This window comes from Ambystoma mexicanum, chromosome 12 (assembly GCF_040938575.1).
Source record: "Ambystoma mexicanum isolate Mex_15411 chromosome 12, UKY_AmexF1_1, whole genome shotgun sequence".
Classification (NCBI taxonomy): domain Eukaryota; kingdom Metazoa; phylum Chordata; class Amphibia; order Caudata; family Ambystomatidae; genus Ambystoma; species Ambystoma mexicanum.
The window spans coordinates 1,055,962,575-1,055,982,321 of NC_090936.1; the positions used below are offsets into that span (position 1 = coordinate 1,055,962,575).

The 19,747-nt window shown below is 44.3% G+C and overlaps 1 protein-coding gene across 7 annotated transcripts in view; it reads left to right on the top strand.

Moving 5' to 3' along the window:
• The window catches only part of NRF1 (nuclear respiratory factor 1), a 705,079-nt gene that overhangs the window by 38,949 nt on the left and 646,383 nt on the right, over positions 1 to 19,747 (top strand). The gene's annotated exons all lie outside the window — the stretch shown is intronic.

The following is a 19,747-nucleotide window of genomic DNA, read 5'->3' on the forward strand; positions in this document are numbered from 1 at the left end:
TTGCTTACCTGATGCAGCGGCTGTGTCTCACGCTGCACCTTCGCCGGCAAAGATAAACAGCATTTCCATACTTACCGGCACGCTGTGCATTCCGGCTTCTTCACGCTGCATCTTCACCTGCAAAGATTTTTTTTTTTTTAAAACTTTCTTTATTGATTTTCAACAGATTGATAGACCACGAACATATCAGGTACTGCATATACATTGCACGTCCATAACTTCCCCCATACCACCCTCCCCCCCACCCCACCCCCCAAGACTCCGATCAACTCCACTGTTCAATATCGAGCCAGTTCAGAGGTCAGGGCTGGCTGGTCAACTGAGGGGTCATCCACCGCTCCAAGGTGGAGTAATGGCACGGTCAACGACACCCAGCGATGTAATTCCTCACTGGAGTCCAGCCTCTGTTCGTGGATAGCGGTTTCCCACGCTCCGGTCTCGGCTGCCAACCACTTAGTGAGGTCGTTCCACCATTGTGCTTCAATCGGGCCTCTGGGGCTCTTCCAACCTTCACCTGCAAAGATAAACAGCATTTCCATACATTCCGGCTTCTTCACGCTGCATCTTCACCTGCAAAGATAAACAGCATTATTCTACTTACCGGCACGCTGTGCATTCCGGATTCTTCACGCTGCATCATCATAGACAACAGCAGTGTTACACTTACCGGCACGCGGCGAATTCCGGATTTCTTCATTCTGCATCGTCGCCTGCAAAGACAAAGAAAGAGACAGTAAGAGCGCTTGCCATACTTACGCAATTCCAGGCGCTTCACCGCCACGCATAAAAAGACTATAAAGACTAAAGGTGTGCAGAAACTTACCGGTCGTGCAGACAAGGACGGTACCCATCCTCTGAAGTCAAGAGGCCAACGTTTCACCAGTGAAGGAACTGGCAACGGCACCCTGCACTAGACGCAGATGGAGAGCCCAGCATTCACCTATCTAAGGTGAGCACGTTGACCTGGGAGGGGGGGATCAACAGACAAGCTGGGAGGAGAGAGAGATAGTGACATTCACAACCCAGACCTTTAATCCCCATATTATTTCACCTGCAGAAACCTCACCCTTCGAGTCCGACACACAGTGCGGAGATGTTCGACCCCAGAAGCCAACCGAATCCTGCACATCACGTTTCGTGTTACAGACACCTTCCTGCCAAGACCCGCGCCTCCGTGGGAATCAGGTGAGAGTTACAATTCAACACATTGGAAAGTAATATCGCTGCTATCAAGTTCTGATGCGTCTATGGATGCTGTGGCTGGTTCATTCTGTCATTTCGACATCTGCTACTTCAACATTGATGGGAGAACACAACAATGTCGACATGTTTTTGGGTGGCAATTTTTTGGCGGGTGTAGATTATGTAAATTGATCTGCAACTACTTCTGAGCTATCTTCAATACATTCAATATCATCTCCTTGTGGTGGTACGGTCGCATTGTAGCAATGGTCCAATGCAACTTTGCTGTATTCTCCAAACACAGTTAATTCATGTTCTGGCCATTGGACATGAGCATCTCGAGCCTGAACACGCCTCGCCTCAATTAATAGTTCCTCCATAGTGTACATGGTCTGGCAAGCCACATCTCTCATTCGCTTCACTGTCTGTGAATGTATAGTTCTGACACCCACGGGTAACTAGAGGAGAGATTGGAAAAGGGATGTTCAGTTTAAACACAAGATAAAGTGTAGTCCAATTGACTGGAAAAAAACATAAAATAGTCCCCAGCACAAACATTTTTTTAAAGTTATGAACTGTTTGTAAACTTTTTTGTTTTTTTCTTTGCAACTTTTTTGACTCGACCTTCAACATCTGCACACTGTAGCTCCGATTCGTTCCCGGATGTCCTCCCTCCTCTTGCGCTGCAACGACTATATTTTCTGTATCCGCATAGACAGCACGGAATGAGGCTCCATCGTCTCCCTGAAACATAGTACTTTCATTACTATGTATCAAAATATTGTTAGCATAAAACACACGTGAGGACGAACACACAGGTACATCTCAATAGCCAAACACGATTTAAACATTGTGTGCAACAATCAAAACGACAAGTATTCAACCTGTGATGATCTATTTCGATGGAACTGTCAGTATCCATACCTCTGGCTCTGCATGGACTGCCATGAATGGTTGTATTGGAGAGGAGGCATCAGCATCTCCCTGAAACACAGTACTTGCATTAGTATGGTTTTCAATATTGGAAACATAACACACACTTGGGGTCGACGACACAGGTACATATAAAGAGATAACCATAAATGATGCATTGTCTAAAAGAATCAAGGAAAATCTAAATATGATCACATTTCATCGACTTATTTCTCCGATTTATTTACATCTGCATCATCTAAATGGGATGTTGTGATTGTAGTGGAAGCTCCGTCGTCTCCCTGAAACACAGCACTTGTGTTAATAGGGAAGAAAGTATAGCAAATGGAATCACGTTATATGATCACGCATGATGGAGCTGTCAGTATCCATACCTCGTGCTGCTGAAGAATATCTATGGATGTTGCAAATGTAGTGCGCACTTCCGAAAGCTGTTGCGCCAATTCGTATACGCATGGTCCCGCTTTCACTTCCCCTGGAATTACTTGAATGTCAGGCTCCTCATCAAGTGCAGGGGTTGATGCTCCATCAACTGCCTGAAACATAGTACTTGCATTAGTGAGGATTACAATAGTGAAAACATAACACACACCCGGGGTCGACAGCACAGGTACATATCAACGGCTAACCACGAATGAAACATTGTGTAGAACAATCAAACGACAAGAATTCCAGCTCTGATGATGACGCTCGATGGAGCTGTCAGTATCCATACCTCCTGCTGGTGAAGAAAATGTTGTAGATGTGGCGGACGCTTCAGCATCTCCCTGAAAGACAGTACTTGCATTAGTATGGATAACACTAATTATAACTGAAAACAAACACCAGTGGACGATAACTAAGGTGTATATCAATTGGAAAGCACTAACTAAACATTCGGGAAAATAATTACACGATAGAATAACACTATTACTTGACATGCATAAAACAAGTCTGTAGCGGATTAGCCTAGTAAGATTACCTGATACGCGCTAGAAGTGGTTGATAACTGCGACCACGTCAAGGATGTAGAATGTTCTTGCTTCAGATTCAAGGGATAGTCAAGTTGTAAAGGTAAATTAATGATTGATAATGAAATGCCAATATTATATTAAAAATAGCCATGTAAGGCGACAGAATACTTGAAAAATGCTCAATACAGCACAGTTCCCTGTTCGTTATATATATATATATATATATATATATATATATATATATATATATATATATATATATATATATATATTTCGTTTGTGGGTTATGAAATCGAAAAAAAATATATTGATGTCATTATTCAAAAAGCTACACACTCGTATCGATATCGAAATTATTACGAGGGATAGAACACCTACAATATCAATTAATCCATTCGGCTACCTACACACTACCGCAAGGCCTAAAGCTAAATCCAGACACTTGACTCACCGGTGGCGGAATGTGGACAAATAGAGTGGGAATAGCGTTTTCAAGCAATTTTCGTGTCGTTCGCCGTTTATTCTTCTTTGTTACCTAAGATGTTGTGTACATGTCCAAGGAAAAGTGCCGGCTGCAGATGCGGTATCGATCACCCCTCTTGTCCTGTAAGACTTGTTGGACTCTACTTTCCAGCTCATCCAGTGGATATCCGCAATGTCTGACCCATTCTCTTATTCGATCAACAGTTTTCGGGAATCCATGCATTGTAGTGCCTTCAGATTACGCATGGGTCTTCGAAGGGCAACCGCTAATCGAACAGGCAGGCATTGTTGGTAAATCTGAAAAGTAAATATCGACATTATTATACAATCTTCATCAATAAAGATTTGATGCAAAAGTAAATGAATCATGCAATGATCAATGCAAGGTTTGTTTTGGTCGCAGGAACTATACCAGTTCATTATGTGCGGCTTAGTATTTGCATAAGTTGCAGAACTGTATAAATGATGTGACTAGAATCTGAACATGTGACTCGTCCCTTGGATGTTCTGTCTTGCACGAGAAGGAAACGTGCTTACATTATAGATTGGACCCCCAAAGGATGCAATTCGATGACAATAGACAAAGATGAAAATAAATAGATCTATTGATAGCATAGCAATGGAAAGTCAATAGCAATGAGACCAATGAACATAGCACTATTGTGTACTCTACTCGCAAATAGATAGAAATTTAAAAATCTGCAAAATGACTAGGATACATGGCCTTACCTTGACCAACAAACAGTTGGATTCAGCAAGCAGAGCAGTATGTTGCAGGAGAATAGGTGGGTGGCCACAGGTAGCACACTGATGGGTTTGCTCTAAGCGGTTACAGAAGTTCACGGATAGCACGACGACGAGCAGATTAGCGTAGATCTCAGTGGTTGCCAGGTAGCACGTTCAGGAGTTGACTTGCAAAGCACAAAGATGTTCTCATGAGACATATCAAGTGGTTTATAAAGTATTAGAAACCGGGGTGTGTTTGTGAATGAATGACGTATGTATGTCGTGGTTTTAGGGGGGCGGCCTGCTTCAAGGGGAAGCCTGGCTGGAGACACGGGGTCTGAGGAGGCCATGTGAGCGATGGCCCCTTGGCGTGGGATACCTTTTGAAGTGTACGTGTAGTTTGGCACCTTGGCCTTTCGCGCCCCTGACGGCGCGCATCCACTGGCACGAACCGCCTTTGATAGATGGTGGGTGGTATGGAGGGGCCTGGGGCGTGCAGATAAGGCACAGGAAGACTGCTGAATGGAGACACACTTATGTGGATTGCAGGGGGGCGGCCTGCTTCAAGGGGAGGCCTGGCTGGAGACACGGGGTCTGAGGAGGCCATGTGACCGATGGCCCCTTGGCGTGGGATACCTTTTGAAGTGTACATGTTGTTTGGCACTTTGGCCGTTCGCGCCCCAGACAGCCACACATGCTAGCGCTCATCCACGGGTGCGAACTGCCTTTGATAGTATATTGTTGCTTATCAATAACAAATGCCACATACCGGAGATTCTTGTGAGCACAGACCCACACTTCAACCGATGTATTATAGTGGTCAAGACCCTTAACCTAAGGCCTGTATAATCCAATGGTAATTGTTAGTATAGATATATGTGTGACTTTTATAGAGACATAACCTACTGAAAGACTTTGAACAAGTGTTATTTAGTGCATGCATTATCGAGAATATTTTATGTTAGCTTAGATAGATAGTGACCACCCTGCTTCACAGCGACCAGACCTTCACCCATTCGGCGCACAGATGTCTGACGTCCATCCTTGAATGGAGACACACTTGATTCATTTAAAAAAATCGAAACAACCGTTGTTAAAATATATGTGGTGTTTTATTTTGGATCTTATTTTCATGACACAAAAATACAAGACTTTAAAGATTATACAGGTCAGGTTGCAGCCCAGCGAGAGAAAATCCCCTGTACTGACCGCTGTCACTCGGGAACGTTTCTCTTAAGGCACGAACGGCACAGGCGGGTATCCCTCTTCGAACGCGGTGTCCAAGCCGCCCGTGGAGCCACCATGTACAGGAACGATAGGCCACCAGCCTGTACCACCTGTGAAAAGGAATGAAACAAACTGTTTTTAAATGACTAAGATAAGTTTAATAAACGTTTGTTGTCAATGACAATTCTTGTAACTAATGGCATTCTGCACGGACAAATGCTATCTAGACAATGCACACTATTGAACGACTTTCATGCGTTACTATGATATGAATATATCATTTTGGATATAGTAGATGAACATGAAATAGGAGTGGCATGACAAGCTGAGTATACTTACTCGTTACTCGGATTACGAGGACGAACAGTTGCGCGAAGTTCGTGCATAAGCACCATCATTATTCTCAACACGGCCCGTGTGAGGCAGGCTGCCCTGAAGTCTGGCAGCGCAGTGATGCATTGCGGTCGTGGCTCGCGTTCCGAAATGTAGGCCAGGCATCCCGAGTTTTCTCGGCAGCAGCAGTTCTCGTCCTCAGTTGGCATTAGCTCGCACCGATTGCATGTGCACCAGGTGGAGACGCCGTCCATGCGACTAGGCCCAGGCTCTTCATCTGTTGAATCGTCCTCCCAACTGCCGTCCGAATCCCCATCGTTTTCGCGTGCTTCCCTTTCCAGTAGTTCCTCCTCGGTATACTCGGGCTCGTACATGTAGGGCATTATTGTAGCCATTGTGTGGTAAACAAAGTAAAATAATTTACAGAGATGGTACAGGTGTTCACACGGGCTACAAGCGGCGAAGGTAGCTGACCAGAGCACAGAAACGAGTCACAGAATACTCAAAGTAACAGAGAGAGGAATGGAATCGAAAATCTGCTGCTGTGTTTTGGGAAACGGTCTGTTTATACTTATTGAGGAAAGAGGCGTCCTGCCATTTCCATGGCGACACGTCATTAGCTGAGGCGCAGCGATTGTTGACATGAGACGTGCTTTGGCGTTGGGAAATGGGCGGTACGAGTCTGCTGATGACAGGCTCAGGGGCGGGGGATTTGATTTAGTGCCGCAGAAGCAGGTCAGCCAGGGCGATGCGGCAAGTGATAGGATTATCACAAAATGGCAGCTCCCTGGTGCCTGTTTTCGTGTGCGTTTAATGGACGAAAACTCGGGTAAGGTCCATAGGAAAGTTTTCTAAAATCGAGCCACTTAGGCTTAAAAAAACATGGCCGACCCGTAGGGACAATAAACATTTTTACTAGACCATTAAGAGTAGCAACCCAAACCGCAGTAGGCAAAGACTCAAAAACGTAGGACTGTCCAATCAAGTTGCTTTAAACATATATACGTGTAACAAAAATGCAATTGACTGATTAAAAACACTAACAAAAGCCCATCCCTATAAAGAGAACATGGACGATGTAGACTGCTGAAGTATGGCACTCTGGGTAAATGAGCATGGGTGTTCAAGCAAGAAATTGCATCAATATTACTGTTCAAAAAAGAAATGTCTTGAAGAACAAAGTGTTAAAGGGGGGTCTTAAAAGTCACTATGCCAGAAAGTAGGCCAGGGGGGCAGGACCTCTAACAGTACCTTATTATTTTCGTAAGAGGCTTGAGGTGGTTTGAGTCGATGCTATCCCACTGGCTGTATGTTTTTGCCGTGTCCTGAAGGGCAGAGTTTGTATTTGAAACTGCTAGTTTGATTGCTTCCTGGAGGTCGAGTCAGCATTAGTCGGTTACTTCCATGAATGTCTAGCCGGGTGTCTGGTTGATGGAGGTAGCAGTGGGTTGAGCCAATGTCTGGAGCTTTCAGAGTGTGTGACCTGTCAAAAGCAGTATCACTGGTCCTGTGTCTACTCAAAGGCATGGAGCACACTTTGTCTTGAGAGGCGAAAACGGGATTCCAGCTGCTCCTGGGCTTCTGGGTTGCTTGGAGTCCCCAATTTAGGGACTCTGAGTCAAGGCGGCTCCTTCTGATGCACTCTCATTCAGGGTGCTTGGCTAGCACCTGCAGGTGTTCCTTTGCCTCCACTGCGACCGGTGAAGGCGTAGACCAGCAGCAGTTCACCCGGAGTGTGCCCTGGAGACTGTTAAAGAACAAAGCCTTCCTCTGCCTTGGATGGCTTTTTTCATCTCTGTGGCAGAGGGATTTGGGTTAGTTTGTATCCTCAACAGAGGACCAGATAAAGTAGTCTTGTTCTTGTGGAAGTCCAGAAATGAATCGACCATCTAGTGGGAAACCCCTTCCTTATGAAGGCAAAATGTCACCAGGGATTGGTCCATAGTAATAAATGTTGTTGTAACAAGTTACCTTTGACTTCTGACATCATAGCCAGAGTTCTTTGCCCTTCAGGAAATGGATAGAACAGGAAGGAACGAATCTCTAAAAGAAAACCAAGATGGTGGGACCCCTCTTTAAGCGTACCTTCCCTTTCTGGCTACTCTTACTCTGCCCCTTTCCCATGCTTGCTGACTTCGAAAGTAACTCTAATGTGCAGCACCCTGAGGTGAGGCTGGCTTTGTCATCGCTGCCTTAATTGTTCACAGAAGACCACCCGTAGGAGGTTTATATCCTCTGGGTGAAGATGTGCCCTTCCTGCTGGAGAATTCAAAGGAGGCAGCACCCTGATGATTGTCTCACTTGGCAGTAGTGAAGACACCCAGTGTAGCTATGTATACACATTTCTCTGACATAGTTGGGCCTGGGTTCAGAGTTGACATTTGCAGTATATCAAATTGTGGCTTTTAGGATTGTGTGTTCCTATCAGTCACCATACCACAACCAGGCATGGCATATTTGTGGAGATTACCCTGCCACTAGACTGATTAAAGAAGATCCTAGGTGCAGAAGTTAAAATGCTACCTCTGCCTTCGATGACTTTGGGCCAAGAAGCTGTCGGGGATGCACAGGTGACCTTTGAACCTGCTCTGTGTTAAAGCAGAGCTTGTCTGGTCATGTCAGTAGACTGGCTTCAGCAAAGCACATACGTGTAACATTTTGGCATGTAGCATTTTGAAAGGGTGCTCTGATTATCAGACCTCCTTTTAAAGAAACTGAATTACCTGCATCATTTTATGTATGAATACACATTAAAAAAGCTAGTGCTCTTACACCTATACCAGATGGCGTTCTCTCAGAATGTGCTACTTCCTTCAAGGTCCTGGTCAGGATTATTCTTAATGATGTGCCATGGAGCAGCAAACACAATGTGTATTCTATTTCTCAGTTTGTAGGAGTCTCCAGAAGAATTCTTAAGCCCATTTCATGCATAAGCTACTGAATTGTTAAACCTATTTTTTTTTTTGAGTCTTTTATTAGCGTGGTGAGATTTGTCAACTAGTTGGCTATGGAGTTCATTGAAATTACCTACCAGATAGATTTTCTTGGCTTCCATCAGCATTCTTACTTGTGCAGTCCCATCCAGTATCCAAAGTTCTTCCGTGTTTGGAGCCACAAACTGTGCCCACCAGTCTTTTCCATTTGGGCTAGAAGTCACTCCCACCTTCCCTCTGTCTTTACGTTTCATGTCCATTTTAATGTGTAGAGTCCTAGCCACCGTGATATCTACCGCTTCTCCTCCTGTTCTCTTTAAAAAAAAAATGTATTGTTGTTGCCAATAAAGCCTTTAATAAACAAAAGAAAAAAAATATTAATTTCCATGAATCCACAAATAAGAAACAATTGTATAAAATCACTGATAAAAGTAATATGTAGTAGTAAGAGAGAACACTTAATCCATTATTAAAAAGAATAAACAAAGAAACCTATTACTCCATTATTACAATAATAACAGTAGCTGTGAAGGCAGTTTGACTCTTGCCATGATCAAAAGTGCTTCTCACAAAAAAACCAATATATGCTTAAAAGTGATCATTCATATTCTTTTGAGAGACAGCAACAATAGGATGCTGATGATGATTGTTAGGGGATGGTGACACTATCCCCTTTTCAGAGGTGGGGCCTGGGACAACCCCATAAGGTTGACCTGATTGGGTTAGAAATTCTGGAGGTCCTGTCTTGCGATGCATTGAGGCCTTGTTCTGTAAGGACTCGGATGAGGAAGAGGGACCAAGAGGTAATGGGTCTTATGTAGGCCACTTCTAATCGAACTTCCAATTAGTATGTTCCTTCTGAATAGCCCAATATGCTTTCACTGTTCCTGTTTGTGCAGGAGCGTGTAACGATTTTCTGTCCTTCACACCGGGACCTGGATGAATTCTGCAGCCTGCCTGATATGTGCTTGTCAGAGAAATTAAAACGATAAGGCTGCAGAGTAAGCTGGTGGCTTGGCAGCATGGCAGACCTTGACATGGAAGCGTGCACATGCATAGGTCAACTGTGTGGTATGAATAAGGATTCCCTTCAAGAGCAAATCTATATGGGCAAACCAATTAGGACTGGCTTTGCAAATGTAGATGGCAAGCCATTTCCAAAGTGACCCTGATGGACTTTGCAAATGCTTTTCTCTGGTATTTTAGAGAGCCTTCAATAGTACTGGCAAAGGGCTTTTAAACAAATTGCTCTTCTTAAATTACACTTGCCATGCAAATGTAGAAAAAGCAACAGCCGTAGATTAATTTTAAGGGCCCTCTCCCCAGTATCCTGCTGTGACCTCAAACACTTTTTTCAATATAGAGGGTCCGGTTGTATATAATTGTAATTTTTCTTTTATAACTCCCTTAATCCCAGAGACCAGTTTCTAAGCAGGATTTGAACCTCTGTTTCTATGCCTTGTCTTGCTTGCAAGACAAACCCGTTGCCTCTGAGCGATTATCACTGGCAGAGAACCTACCCAGCCACTGAAACAATGGATCATGTGTCCAGATACTTTGGCTTGAAGTAAACTGGCATAATAACTAATATGAAAAGACTTTGTTAGTGTGAACATACATTGAAGCGTTCAACCTAAGACTCTTGTATGCCAACTTTTTTGCAAACAAGGCCTCAGTAAGTTTACTCCACAGTAGGACGGTTTTCACAACAAACCAAGGACTTGCACATAAAAACACAAGTATCATTACCTATGGAGGCAAAACACTTGAGTAATGGCCAATCTTCAACTCCCTTTATGCCCGTTCGCCTTTGTCACCATTCAGCGTAGCCACCACACAACCCCAACGTAAGATTTTCCCTCCCCTGTCTCCTTAATTAAATTTGACTGAAAAAATGGTCAAAGAAATTCGATGAAATGTTTTTAGGTCAATTATGCTAATACCATCTCACTGCTTTGTTAAACTCAACCAAACCTCAATTGACTCCAGCTACACCCTCGCTGCCCCATCAATATTCCCATCTGTAGGAAGCTGCGCCCCACTTGCACCTGAACCCACCCCAACCACCTACGCTATACAGACACCATCGGCCACCATGTCTGCCAACTCACTCTATGGCACACCGGCAAGCTAGACTTCCACTCACCTCACCAAACTCCTCACAAATACCCCTGCTCAGTGACGACCACCCCTCCATGTCAGCACACCAAACACCATCCAGCTCTCATACCAGGGGACCTCTGACACTCCAAAGACGCCCCATCCCTGCCCCAAACCACTCTCGCACCGACATTCCTGATCACTCCTACCAAGTCTAAACTAACATCCATTCCAACTCTTACCAAGGGAATCCACTGACGCCCCAAGATACAATCCACCGTTCCACACAGCCTATCCACCGTCCCAGCCAGCATGACCAAACGTGACATCCCCCATCCTCCCTCTCTCATCTCTCTCTCTCAATTAGCACGGCTCCTCCACCATCAAACCCAACAAAACCCTCACTTGCCTCACCTGCACAACCGTGCAACCCCCTTTGTAATCCCTCCAGCCATCCCTCGACTACAGCACGTTCTCGTACCTCAGCCTGGCACGTCTCCACCTCTCCCGAACCATTGCTTCCATCCCTTTCCCTGCTGAACCTCCCACCTTATCGCACAAAATACAGAGGCAGGGTCCCCCTCCCCTTTCGCACCAAATGCCTCTCCAGCCCTACATCACTCATACGACTGCACCCTTCTAGCCCCCTCTACCACGCCCCTCACTTACCAACCCCTGTCAAATCCTTCTTGGACACAGCCCAGACTCCACCTCCCCACCTGATAATGCCTGGGGTGCGAAACACTGGGCCCTTATACTTTATTAATCATGTATTGTGCTATGTACTTTACTTGGACGGACGTTATTTGGTCTTCTACTGCGCTGCAAACTATGTTTGGGCGTGTTCTGCCGTGGAAGGGAGCGCCATGCACTGCATTTAGCTTTTTGGGCCATCCATTACACCAGAGCACTCAGCCATCCACGACACTTGGGATGTTTCCGATGTGCACAGCTCTTAAGAGGATGGCCAGGTACGGCCCTTGAATTTCTTTTTGTGGAGGATGCAGCCATGTATTGCAAAAGTATGAAATGTATCATAGCCTGCGGATGTATCTGCTACTCCAGATAATCAATGAGCATATCTAATTAGGTAGACACAGGAACTGTAGACAGATGGACTGTGACACATTGGTCTTGTATTGCACTAAAGACTATTGCCATGTACTACACTCCAGGCATCGACTCCAGAATGTTAATAATTTCTTTGCACCTGTAAACTATTAACAACAAAAGCACCAGGGAGGTGGACATTCACAGCACTTGAATTGCTAGCTCCCTGGAAGGTCGGGCCATGTATTGCAGACCGAGCTGAGATTCATATTAGACCTAGATGATCTTGACACACCAGATGCCTATAATCCTTCATCATAGAAGTGATAGGCCGAGGGTTGCACAGCACCTCGATTACTAGCATGTAGTTATCCCCATGATAAATTTGATCTTCTACACAGTCATATACCACCTTTCTCGTCAAAATGACCATTAAGAAAGCAGCTATCCCCCACAATAAATTTGGCCTAGCTGCGAACATAATGCCACATACCCTGTACACTGCACAACACCACCTCTACTGGATTGCAGCTATCACCCACGACAAATTCGGCCTACCTGTACACATACTACCCACATACTGTGCACACCACCTCCAGCATTAGAATGCAGCTATCCCCCATTATATAAATTCGGTTTAGCTACACACATACCTAGTGCACACACGCAACAATTTATTTCTCTGACCATTTCTACTTACCTGGCCTGCGGTCCTTGAGGGCGTTCAACCTACAGCGCGTTGAGACCATACCAATAGTGAATAGTGCTATACAAGTGCCCATTAACATAACGTGTGTCTGAAAGATGTTAATCCATGCTTCTGAGGCTACCTGCAGAGGTTGGGAAAACCTACAAGAACCATCCTGGTTTGGTCTATGGGCTAACCGTGTGACCCCTGACCCAAAAACCATCCTCTTTGAAGGGTCTTGCCATCCTCAGAAGGGGCGTCAACTATGCTGAGGGCACAGCTGAACACGGCACACCACCACCGGAGGCACTCATTGAGGCTGCCTGCAGATGTCCGGGACCTACACAAACCTTTTAGGGTCAGTCTATGGCCTGATCATGTGACCCATGATCAGCTTTATTGAGAAACTCCCTTTGAGTGCCTTCTTCATCGTCCCCTACAATATTGCATCGTTACCTTCGTTTTTTCAACTGCTGCTTTTTCTCATCGCTCTATTCTATTCTGCCTTCCTTCAATGAGTTTTCGTCTTTTTCAGCTGCAAGTGCTACCTCCTCACTTTCTTCTGGACTCCAGACCACCTCAGGTGAACTCATTCCTATTAAACCTTTTTCTCCAACATGTAAACACCCCAGCCATGGCTGACTCCTGCTCATACACTCTGCCATATTGAACAGTGCTGTCATAAATCGAAATCTTCTCATGACTAAGCAGCACTATCGTATGTCCACTCATTTAAGATGGTTCACTTTTCCAAGCTAAACCGCAATATTATTCAGATTTACTTGCTAAGTATTCAGCTAATCATACTCCTTCCTACCCCCCCCTTTCAACTGATCGATGTGGCTCTTTCTGTTTCCAAGATACTTGAGAGAGTAGTCTATGCTACTGTTTTATTTGAAGCAGCATTCTTTTCTTTCCCCTTCTTCAATCCGGGTTTTGCCATTTTGATTCTACAGAAACGTCTTTCTTTCTATTACCAATGTCTCGCTTGTCTGCCCAATTTTAAAATAAACTTTCATCCTTGCTCATTTTACTTGACATATCTGCAGGCTTTGATATAGTGGACCACCCTATTCTTTCCTCTAGACTTTCTTCTTTAGGTATCACTGGAAATGTTCACAACTGGTTCCTCTCCTATCTCGATGGCCGTACTTCTTCTGTATCTTGGGCTGGCCACTGTTCTGCCCCTCCCTCCCCCCCGCCCTGTCCACTTATCTTTGGAGTCCCTCAAGGCTCATTCCTTGTCTCTTCTTTTCCCACTCTACATTATTCCTCTGCCTGCTATTATCTCTTCTTTTCATTTTTCTTGCCATTTTTACGCAGATGACTCTAAATAAAATATTTTCATTTTGTATCCTTAACTGAGTGTCTGCATTCTAATCTCACGACTTGTGTACCATTTATCGAATCGTGGATGATGGGCAATTTGTATCACTTAAATAACGCAAAACAGAAATCTTGTTCTTGCCAAATTCCCCCTCCTATTCCTCCCACACACCCTCCATCTAATCTTTGTATTTCCACTCGGCTCTCAACATTGGCATCATATTTGATACTTCTTTGTTTTCCCCTCCTATCTTGTTGGTTGCTGGGTCATGCCTATGTCAGTCATTGTTGGGCAGATTCATCCTTTTTATGATTCAACCCATCTCCTAGTGAGACCCCCAGCACTTTTTGCTGGACTTCTGGACATTATTCTTTAATCCTGAATGAGTGGAGCCTTTTTCCACTCTTTCATTCTTATGGGCTCCGTTCTGTGTTCTACCTGTCCTGTGGAGTCTACTTTCCTCTATTTCTTGAAGGCATCCTCTATCTTACTATTGCAGCATATATAGCTCCTTATGGGCAGTGTTTCTGGGAACCCTTTTGGTTCTCCTTGAGATTCTTTTCTTTATCAGCGAGTTTTCCGAGAGAGATTGGCACACACCGACATATGTGGCGTGCCAAGGGGATACCAGGTATCCTCTTTCTGTCTGCTCCTGTGACTTTTTGGTCACATAGACAACCTTCTAGTTATGGCTGGTGGCAGTGGACGTGTTCTACCAACTATTTTTTTTTTTACCACAAACTTTATTCACCATCTCGGTTATGCCCATTAGAGTTACCTAAGTACTAACTTGGTGGCTACTTCCTTTTCTTACCATTTCTAGCATGGTTATTTGTTAGCCCAGCTACCATTCTGGGTGGGGGCGGTGTGTGTGTTCTGCCTTTGCCAGGAACCCTTGGGTGTCCCCACTTAGGCTCCAGTGTGTCTGGGCAGGCAGGGAGTGTGAGAGGAGTTGTTCACTCCCCCGCTCTGTCTGCCTGAGGGCCTGAATGGAACCAGCTCCCACTTGGTGGGGTCTGGCTGTTCTGATTGGACAGCCACCCCCCTTTCTGTAAACTGCTGAGAGAGATTGCAGAGGAGTGTGTGCGGAAACTATAAAAGGTGAGGTTCCTGAGGTGAAAGCAAGTCAACCACTGGAAGCTGAAGTAACCGAATAAGACGACCAGAGACGCCTGCAGCCTCTTTGCAAACCCGTGAAGCGACCACTGCTGTCCTGACCCAGTTTTCTGTGCGACGGGGGAACTCCGAAAAGGACTCATCCTTTCCTTTGACTAGTGGGAACAACCATTCCCAAGGCTAACTTTAATCAGAGCCATCTCCCGAGGTCCTGTGACTTTCCAGAGCTGCAGAACCACAATACTGTGAGATCTCCGAACCAATGTCGTTGTGGAAAGGCCGAAACCGTCCAAGTCTGTGAGCTCCAGGTGAACCTCCAGAGAAACAATCTGATGCGTCCAAATCCCCTCAGCAGACTACCTAAGAAGATTGACAGGGCGAATCGCATCCTTTGTTGGTGCTGCAGAAAAGGTGCAAAAACTGCAGAGTGACGAGAGAAGTTGCTGAAATCGTACCAGAGGTCCTCCCTCGAATCTGCTGCTGAGAGCTTCTGTCTATTGTCCTGCTTTTTGTTAGGTAAGATTTTCATAGCAATGACACATTTTCCTGACCTGTGTGAACCCCAGAACGTTTTGCTTTACAGGTGGATTATTTTTCCGTATACCTCAGTGAGTGGGAACCTTTTTCCACACTCACAGAAACTTTTACTCTTTTTATGGGTGTCATTTTTAAGACTCGATGGTGTCTTTTTATGTTCTCCTCTGACACCTTTTGGTGTATACCTTTTTATTGTTGCAGGGTTGCCCTTGAGACTCCCCTTTAACTTTCTCCAGCTAACCTTGTGAGAACTACAGTTCACAAGGGTAGAAAGGATCTTTGGCTCCCGTTTATATTTTATTAGGTGAAACCAGCACACACCCCACCTTATGTGGAATGCTGGGGAGATGCAATGTATCTCCTTTTAACTGTAACATTTCTGTTACAGGGACAAGCTTACCGTTAATGGCTGGTGGCAGCAAACCTTTTTACCAATTCGGTGCATCTTTACCGCAGGCTGTTTCCACAACCCCCTGGTAAAGGCACCTATGGGTACTAATTTTACCAAAATGGCACTGTTCTTCTTTTCCAGGGCGGGAAAATCCTTTGTGTCATTTTTTTTGTCTTTGTTGGAAATCCTGTGGATTGCCTGCCCAGGCTTTCCAGAGTGTCTGTGAAGGCAGGAAGTGAAGTGAGGAAGTGAGGGACAAATCCCATCCAGTTTGAATGCTGCATGACTGGCTGGGTTCCTGCATAAAAGTCTGATACTGGAGGTAGTTAACCAATGAAACCGAAGAGGAAGATGAAGAAATAAAGGGCGTAGTGATTTCCAGTGACCGGAAAGCCTGCTGTAACCATTCCTTCCAATCGACCTTGGGATCCCGAAACGGACGACCCTGACACAGAGCCTTGTGAGATCAACTATACTCAAGAAGACCTGCATTTTGAGACATCCCACGCCGCGCTGCGTCCTTGCGGGTTGCAATACCTTGGGACCTCGAGCCATTGTGTGCTGCATGGGCTTCGGAATTTTGCTGAAACTTTGTGGGCATCCTGCTGGACCTCCAGAGACGTGATTTCAGTCTGGAATTTCCCCTCACAAGAGTGCTGTACCTTGCAAACAACGAGAATCCGACCAGCGATATTCAGTCTTCTGGCTCCTGAAAAGGGCGCCAAAATCCAAAGCCGCATCCAGCTGCAAAGACGCTCTTGCCTGGAGCTTACTCCGTTGATCCCTGCTGCAGAAGCCCTTCCAGTGTCCTGTCTTCAGTCTTCATGACAAGGAATTCAGTGACTGTGTTTTTGGCTGCAGATCATGAGCCCTCCCCTCCCCCGTTGCAACCTCTTCGTCTGTGCAGAGTAAACTGTGTGAAGATCCTCCTGCCTAGAACCTTCCCTGTGATCCCGGCTGCAACAGTTCTTCCAGTGTCCGGTATTCATGTTAAAGGAATTAAACATTTTAAACAATAGGGGTAGAGAGCAAATACCATCAGCTTACAGTAATCATTAAATCAATGCTGTAATTAATACATAGTCCAATATTTTATCAATAATAGTTAAACGAAAACACAATTCGCAATTCATTCTATAGAAGACGAGAGTATAATCACTTCCGTTAGATCGTAGTGAAAGTTAAAACACTGTCTAAAACCCGACAATATAGTCGTGACATATGGGCCTAAATAGAGTTGGGTAACATGTTTTTAATAGACGTTGAACTGATAAGAGTGGTGTAGGGGCGTTAGCCAGCTTAAACCTCTCTTGGCTCTCTTTAGAGTATGTTAATCATCTAGTGGTTACTTGTCTAGATATGGAAACTCGACATGTCTGTTCTCATATATTGGTATAGGAACTTTCTTCAGGAGGTATGTCACTGTGATTTAAGATAATACAGTAAAGACAAAAAATATTAAAAACAGTTGTCAATCGTTGTTTGAAGTTTCTAACATCAGACTTTTCGTATTCAGACTGTAGCTGTTGGTATTAAGCATAAAAACAAAGAAGGTAAGCTATAATTGCTTAGATTCTTCATATAATCTTAATTTGTATCAAAGGGGGCTGGGCAAGATAATTACTTAGTCCAATCATTTAGAGTGTGTCCAAAGGGGTCTGTCCTGAATAAAGCAGGGTTTTGTCCATATGGTCAGCGAATGACTCTGAATTCAGTCATATGCAACCTGCAATTTAAATTTACATAGTTTTAGAGAAAATGCTATGGGGATGACTGGGCTACATCGCTATGGATAACCATGGTGACAAGTTCAGTATTTTGATGGCTTACCTAATACATAGGGGCCTTTTTTAGAGGTCGATGGTTTTTCGGTATCGTGATCTTCTAGTCATTTTTTTCTAGGAGGTCATTCCTTTCTTTATAACAATAAACGTGTTGTTCTGTGTCGGCTATCAGAATGAAGCAAATGGATAGCGGTTTTAATTGTATAACAGTTAAATTAAACATCTATATAGCGTAAAGTAGCTCATATTTTTTATATATTAAAGAGCTTACCTTGTTTGTAAACATTGCTATTATGTATGGTGGATTATTAATACTGCGTCAGAGTCGAAATGCAGAGGCATACTAATTTCTCTGCCTTATAGATCCCGATTGGTGTGTGGCCAGGTCGAAGTATGATCTGTAAAGTATAAAATATAGAATGTAAAATATACAGACACCCGACTGACCCATTTGTTTTTATTCGGGTCCGATTGTATTTATACAATTATGAAAGTAAAGAGCTGGAAGTAGCTCGTAGATTAAACTATCATCGCGTTCCAGCTCGAACCTTATCACATATTGCCTAGTTTTTTAATTAGCAGGTGCTTACCTGTACCATAAGAAGAAACTTCTTATTCCTTCGCGCGAATACAGTCTGAACGCACAGGCACACAGCTCCTGTTGGGAGGGTCTTAATATAGGATGTCTAGTCCTTTGTTTATGTTGGTGGCTATTCATCAGTTGAGCCATGTAGTTGTTTCGAAGGCCTTATTTAGGGACAGCGTAATTTATTGGTACTAAAAAGGACAGCCCAACTGGCTCCACAGCGCGATGGATGAAGAAATAAATGCATATATTAAGCGCATATACACACTCCCCCTAAGTGTACAGGGGGTCGCGGGCACCATCTTTGGAGGTAGATGTTAGTAGATATTAAGTCAATTTTTAGTGTTTACGGCTGTATACATCGCAGAACTTGTCATTTAAATCTAGCGGCTGTCTTTTTGCATGAGCTTAGTGAATTTAGTTATAGTACTTTGTTCTTAATCATGGTGACTATTATGACCATGCGTTTCGTAGTTCGTTACTGAGACTTCAGGAAGAAAATGATAAAATGGATTGGTGTGGTTAAAGGCAATAAACCTTGTTGGATAGTAACCATCTGGAGTACAAAGTATAGTTTAGCAGTCAAAAAATATCATAATAAAGATAAATCAGGTCAAAGGAGCTCAGACTGAGCCACATAGTCTGTAATATGTTTATGACACCAAAAGAGAAGTTAAATTTTGTTCGGTGGCCTCATTAAGCCCTATTTGATCACTTTTAGTTAAGCAAATGAGTCTTTGTTCTTTTTCTAGTAACATTTATTTCTTTAAGTGTCATTTCCTAAAAGGGTCATGAGGACAGTCCATCGTAAATCATCAGAGATGATCCTGTGGAGCTCTTTGCTGTTGTAACCGTTCTGGATTTGTTTATTGTAATCGCAGTTTATGGCCTTTCTGGTCTTGGATTTGTAATTACGTTGGTGGCTGGGGGCAAACATAGATCTGCTGAGTGGTTTTAGATGTTCGCCATTTGCGCGCGGAGTTATTTTGGCTTTTGAAAGTCTTCAGGTGTGGCGTGAACCATTTGGTGGACGATGCTGCGGGCGTGAGGGGGGGTGAGAAGAATTGGTGATTTCTTTAAGCCAGAAGTCAAAGAATTCGATGGTTAAGGGTCTATCTGAGGTCCGTGGTGCTGGGAGACTGTAGCAGGGCTTCAGCTAGGTCAGGGAGTACCTTGACTTTGTTTCCAGCATGTGTGAGGGCAGGGAGAGCCATGGCTGGAGGGGATGGTGTGTGGACAGAGAAAGGGATGGCAGAGTGGTCTGTCCAGATGAGCCGTTTGGGACTAGATGCAGAGACGAGGTAATAGGAGCTAAAGATTGTATCAAGGGTGTAGCCACTGGAGTGGGTTGGGCCTGTAGTATGTCGGGAGAGGTTGAGTGCTTCTAGACTGTCGTCC